Source organism: Chinchilla lanigera, unplaced genomic scaffold, assembly GCF_000276665.1.
Source record: "Chinchilla lanigera isolate Chin_1 unplaced genomic scaffold, ChiLan1.0 scaffold00012, whole genome shotgun sequence".
In the NCBI taxonomy this organism is placed as follows: Eukaryota; Metazoa; Chordata; class Mammalia; order Rodentia; family Chinchillidae; genus Chinchilla; species Chinchilla lanigera.
In genome coordinates this window covers 14,342,395-14,349,667 of record NW_004955413.1, presented here as the reverse complement: position 1 = coordinate 14,349,667, position 7,273 = coordinate 14,342,395, and positions in this window count along the sequence as shown.

The window sequence follows — 7,273 nt, the reverse complement described above, 5'->3', positions numbered from 1 at the left end:
AACCATTGATAATTTCCTACCATTTTGTCTGTAATTTGCTAAGTCCCCCCTACTATTATGTTATCCTTCTTTTACTCTTTAAAATAAAAAAAAACAAAGAATCTAAACTTTCTTACATAGATTCATGTACAAAGTGGTTTATTTCATTAAAGGTCAGATTACAATCCTTACATCATCTAATGTTTATGATCATAGATAAATGTAGTCTGTCTCATTCTTCGTTCATCTAAATGAATTAAATAATCATATTTTCCCCTTGCACTATTGTGTTCTCTGTGTTAATGTCTTGCTCACACCACCTTATTCCCAAATATAATAATGCTGGAATCTAAATGGTCTGCTCTACCTACGTTCTCAATTCTAGTTAATAAGGTAATTCATGTCTTAGTATTTTAGTACTGAAAACTTTTCATCATCTTATCCCATTCTGTTTCTGCAAATAAATTTTAACATTTTTTTTTTTTAGAATTGATCACTCATTACCTGTCCCACTGCTATCCACTTATTCATTACCATCGCTAGTTATCCCGAACACATTTGAAACTTCACTGTCACTATATTAATCTGTTCTAATTCAGCAAGATTTGATTGGATTGTTAAACTCACTTGATAATGAGAACCAGTTAGAAACAGAACACCTCCGACTGACGGGTGTGCTCAACTGGTGTACAGATTGGTATATGAAACCCAGTCACAGAGATGATGAGTCCTTTCGGGTAACTAGACCCTCCAGGAACAATCCAGTGGAGGGTTACGGCTCAAATCTAATTCCCCAAGTGACCACTGTTAGTTTCTCATCTGGTGGACAGCCAATAGTGGGATCCAATCCAAGTACTTATGAGCCAGGCTAGTGACAAAAATGACTTTAAAAATTTTTTCCTAATGAGGAAGAGAATAAATCAAGTTGCTGGTAATGTAAAAACAACCTTCATTTTGGGGAAAACTAATTGCCAACTTTGCTTCTTCATCAAATATACATTTTTGAGTATATTTTCAAAGATTCCTATAATAAAGTGTCATTCTATTTAACCTATATGGAAGAAGATAATCAAATTCTGACATCACTGAATTAAGGAAACATGTCTAAGAATAAAGAGCATGAGATTACACACATTTTTAAAAAGGAGATTTTGCTTCAGAGTCTCATGAGAAGGTTTTTATTCTCAGCTGGAGTTCCTTTGGGAAGAATTTAATTATTAGGATTATGGAGAAAAGCCTTTGCTTAGATAAATAAAAAGCCAAATTTTATCAGAGGCATAGGATTTATCTGTAATAGAAGTTATAAAATAACTGAGTACATCTCACCAGCTATTTAAGGGAAAATCCAGGGAGCAATCATGGTTTTATGAGCTAAACGTTAGTCAACAATCAACAAAGGGCAACTGGAATGACTACTGATGTATATATTAAGTGCTCTGCTAAGGATTATAGCAATGTAATTTGTTTTAAAATTTGAATTCTGCAATATCTTATGCTTCACTACAAAACCCTACATGCTTATAGACACCCAAGCACCTTGGATAAACGCTTAAAACAAAAATTATTCAGCTTTTCTCTGAGGTGTACTGAAACCAAAAGACAGTATGGTAGAGCCGAAAAAAAAATCTCTGGGATTATATGTTCAAGAAACTGTGGCTGGCAGTCTAACTTTTGCTACTAAGGGTGTTTTTCTAGGATACAAACTTCAAATCTCATTCAGCTTTGGTATACAGACCAACAAATTAGAACAGCATCATGTTTAATGACTATTAACAGGGTTGCAAATGTATTCCCAGAAAGATTTTATTTAATATATGTCCCAAAGTTCCAAACTATCTGAGGTCTCCCTTCCAATGCTTTGATATTAATAACTGAATTATAACGTAAGTTTTGCAGGGAAAACTATTCAAGCCATAGCATCAAGTGAGTCACACACTGGTATAACTGCATCCTCTTAAGTGCTGGGGGGACTAAGGTTTCATTCAAAACACTAGAATATGATAAGGGTCACATCCCTCCTATAATATGTATACATTATATACCAAGGACATAGGAAATCTATCATACATATGATTTACAACTATGAACATATGTGTCTATCCACCTGCATATCTTTTTTTGCTGGCATGCATTATAAAGACTGTACTTAACTGTGGGGTTTGAAAAGTGAGCTTTGATGTTACACAAGGGCATAAGAACAAAGCCAAGAGGTAAGATGAATCTGCAGGCAGCCTCTGTGAGCTGAGAGGAATCCCTACCTGACACACTGCAAAAAAACTACCACAAACCCAAATCCTAAAGAAGCCGCTCTTTTTATCACTTGGGTCTCAGCAAATGCCAAAGGCCCTCATGATCCCAGGGGAGTAAACTGGTGAGATCCTGTCTCAGCAAATCACATTAAACTGTGGTGTCAGCCTGGACTTCTTACCTAGAGAAACTGTGAGATAAAAATGTGCATCATTTTTAGCCATTGTGCTTGCAGTAATATGTTATAGAGCAATAGCAAAAGACTACAGAGCATATTATTCTTTAGGACAAAGGGTTGACAGAAACATAAGCATGCACTTCTGTAATTTTAGAGTAGCAAAATCACAGAAGAAAATACTTGGTATAAAACAAAACCAGAAATTCAATTTGATTTACTCCTAATACAAAAAATGAAAATCTAAAAATTAATTATAGATTTATATTTCCAAATAGAACAAGGTATGTCAATGTGGAATAAGGGTTTGATAATGTGATTAAGAGTGTGGATAATGGAAGTCCCATCCAGGCCCACGTTAGCACCATTCAATAAGCTTGTAGCCTGGGTGGAATATAAACAGACAGAAAGAAGGCAGGCTTGCTGCTTCACTGCTTGCTGCTTGCTGCTTTCTACCTTCCCTGCCATGTACTGTTTCTTCTTTATGATGCCTCTGTGCCATGCTGTCCTGTTTTGTAGCCAGCTGACATTGAACTGAAACCTCTATAAGCTATGAGCTGAAGCAAATCTTTCATCTTTTAACTTGCAGATGTTGAGTATTTTGTCTCAGCAACAAAATGTAACTAAGACATAGTTGTTGAGTATTTTGTCCCAGTGATAGTAAAGCTGACTAATACAGTCACCAAAGATATTGAAGGAGAGCTTTCACTTATTGGGAACACTTATTTGGAATTTCATGTGAACAGGTATACTATTCTTTGAATCATTATATATACTAAAGCCTATTTGTAACTGTCTTAGAAACAAATCATAATTCTTTATTCACTTAATCTTGTGTTTTTGTAGGACATTGTTTTCATATTAGCTTTACATCACTACAGTAAAACCCCTGAGAGAATTAATTGGTAATAAAAAAGGTATTTAATGCAAGAATCTGGAGATTCCAGTCCTAAGTCAGACAGACTCATCACTTTGGACCTCTTGTAGGGGTGCTAATAGTAACAGCAAGGAGTATACAGAAAGCTAAGTGCTCACACCATGCGCCAGGAAACAAAAAGGAACAGGAGGAAATCTGGTCCTACAATCTCAAGAGTATGTCCCCAAAGACCTAACTTCCTTCCTCTAAGACCCACCTCCTAAGAGTTCTACCAACTTCCAACAGCACTAACCTGGGGACCAAGCTAATTTACAAGCCTTTAAGGGGTATGTGACATCCAAACTACAGTGAATTGAATGCTAGACACTTACTTTTGAAGTATTTTTTTCTAAAATATAGTAAAAGGAGTAAAAATATATGAGTAAAATATACTTATCACATTCATATTGCTCAGCCTTTTAAATATACTCTTGAAGAACTTGCACTCCCTAACATCATACACTCAAGCCTCCTGTTAAAGCAGCTGGGACAGAGAAGGAAGCCCATTTTAAAGACCATGGTCACTTCTGTCCAACAACTTCTTTAACTAGAAGAAGCTAACTAAAAATTTAGCTTCCTTTTGAGAAAAAGTAAATTTTCTGGAAATGAAATCACCCAGTGTTCACAGAAAAACTGACATAAAGAGTGACAAGCTGAGTCGTAATTACCACTAGCTATTATCCTGTTTCAGCTATTATAAAGGTAGAGGAAAACTAAGACCTTATGAAACAATAAACACTTCAAAAGTAATTTAAAAGAGTAAAATAAATATAGGATCACTACATTGAAAAGATAATTGGAATTATAAGAATACACACTGAGAAAAATTAGCATAGCCATTCAACTATTTAGTCTCAGATATGCTTTGAAAACCTTTGAAAATTGGTGGGCTATTCATCATTTCTTCTTTGCAAAAAAATAAAAAGTAAGTCCATATAATTTAGTTAATTACTGGTATTACATATTGAATAAAATATTTTTTTAGAATATAATTACCACATGAAAAATTATCTTCGGAAGCGTATTCTAAATGCAGTTAGGATTATGAAGGCATAATTTTCACAGGTCAATTCTATTAATGATGTCAACTTAGTTTGCATGTTATTCAAGAATGATATAAACATCTCCATCTTGTCCAATTGCAATTTACAAATAGATACAAGTCACATGATAAAAATCATATGCTGTATGGTATTTTATATTGTGATATAGAACAAACTATGAAGTTATTATAAGGATTATGTACAGTTGCAAATTTTACTACAGAAATGCATCACACTTCATCTCTTTCTCCAAACTGAAATTAACATATGCAAAAATGTAAAATAAGAAATGCAAAAATTTTAAATAAGAAAATACTCTGAAACTTAAGTATTTTGTGTAAAATATAAATATTACATATCAGAAAACTGAGTATATTGTATGTAAATACATAAATATTGCATGTGTATATATTAATATATAGATATCACTTTTAAAGGTGAACTTTAAAGGTGTGGAATAGATGTATAAGAGGAAAAAAATGTCCGAGTTACTGTGGATCAATCTTGTAGTTACAAAATCTAATACTAAGAATATAGGAAGGTACAAAACAACATTGAAAGGGATAACATAATAAAAGTTTGTAAAACTTTAAAAAAGCAGAGTTTTCCACATTTAAGAGACTGAATGAGCACCAGCATGATGAATAAATAAAATGGAGTGAAACATTGTGATATTTTAGAATGACATCAATGAAGAAAAAGCTCCTAAAATATGCATGCATGTAGGAAGAAAGGGACAAAAGAAGGAAGGATGGAGGCAGGGAAGAAAGCAGGGCACAGAAATGAAGGAAGATAGAGAAGGAGGTATAAAAAAGAAGGAAAGAAGAGACTGTCTTAGTTACTTTTCTCACTGCTGAGACAAAATACCTAATATTCAAAGTGAAAGGACAAAGGTTTATCTCAGTTTATAGAAGTTTCAGTCTATAATTGGCTAGCTCCAAAGGAGGGTGGCAAATGTTAGAGGGGACATAGTTCATGGTGGCAAAAACCAGCAAAAGCAACAAGCAAGGAGCATGGAAATAAACCTCTTTCTATCCCTTTAATCTTATCTGGACTGCTGGGTTTAGGGCAGTGCCAATCCAATCAGTGGTATGATCCAGCAATCAACCACCCTTAATCTTGGCACTGATCCATGAATCAACTACAGACTCCAGATTTGACTGCCTCAAAGCCCCATCTAAAAGTGCACGAGGCTTTGGAAGGATAGCTAGACACAAACTGTAACATTCTCTCCCTGCCTCCCCCTAAGACTCGTATACATTCCTTTATGAAAAATATATTTAGTCCATCTCTAAGGGTTGCTGAAGTCCTAACAGTTTCAGTATTGCTGAAAAGTCCAAGTCCCAAGTCTCCTCTGAGATTTAAGGCTGTCTCTTAGCCTTGAGCCCCTGCACAAATGAAAAGAAAGTTAAACACGTCAATGGCACAAGATAAACATTTCCATTCCAAAAGTTACAAACAGAGGTATACAAAGGAATGGGACCAAAACAAGTCAAAAATCCAGCATGGCAAACATTAAGGGCAACATCTGAGGCAATCTGTGGCAAGATGTAAACACCAAAGGGCTTGGGTCGCTCCACTCTGTGGCACTTCCAGTGGTTGTAGCTTCCATGGCTTCTACCTCTTCTCTTCTCCCTTTGCTCTTTCCTTGCAGTTTTTCTTAGATGATCCATACTCTTGACTCCTCAGGAGTTCTGGGGTCTCCACTGCATCTTTGATTTCACTCACAACTTCACACACTGCCCTTTTGGGGGCACCACCTGGCCTCACAGGACTTCTTCTGAAATATGAGTGGAAGCCTTCCTGAACCCATAACTCTTTTATTCTGCATGCACCTAAAATCAGTGCCACGTGGATGCTGCCAAGGTCTGCAACCAGCTGGAGAAGTAGCCAGGCTTCCCTCTCTCTTGGCTGTAGGGATCCAATGCTGGATTACTGGGTGCTCTGAATCTAATTCTGAGGAACAAATTCTCTATGTTGCTGCCATTCTGGAACATGGTGCTCTGAGCATCTCCTCTCAAAGCAAAGTCTTTTACTTTTTTAAAGTATAGAGTCCTGCTTCTTCTGATGCCCTCTGGCCATTTTTCTATTCTCCTGTTTCTTCTCAGCAATAAAGATTTCCTCTGTCCTATCTTTCAAGTCCACAGCTTTACTGGAGCTTTCTTTCTAGCCAAATTCACAATGTTTTAAAACATTCTTCTGGACTCTTTGCTCTTCATGTTCAACATCAATCTGGCTAAAAGTCCCCAACAGTAACCATGCCACAAACTCAACATTAGACTGCTTTGATATTTCTTCTGTAATATTAATTAGCCTGTCACCCTTAACCTCAGTCTCAGGCAGTATTGTAGTCAAGGGCCTACAAGGGGAAAAATCCAGGACACAAATTTTATGGGATTACTTTTAATAGTCACCCAAAGAGTCACATACGAAGAGAGTGCAGGAAATCTGTCCACACACTAAGACCAAAAGAATACAGCTGATGACCAAGAGCCCAACATAATGCCCCCAACAAGCCCAACTGGAGGCCAAAGGCCCAGGACAATATCCCATGAAGGCCTGTTTCATGGAATTGCACTGAGAAGGTCCAAAGGTCCTTGGTGGAAGCTAGAATGTCTATGCCAGTGGGATGAATGATCTGTGCTAGCAGATTCAGAGATCTGCACTACAGCCGCAAGGCAACACTCAAAGTAAAGACTAGAGCTCCCCGTCAAAAGTACCCCAGCTATCCCCAGTGACAACAAGGTCCTGAGCTCCTTTGATGCTGACAACCTCTGAGACTATATCAGAAAAGCCAGCACAGGAAGCTTTTCTAGGAGACTGAGCAGTGCACCATCTTCCCCTCCAGAGCAACAAAGCAGTGCTCAAAGTAAGGACCAGAGCTCCCCTAAAGTGAACCATAGCCCTGCACAG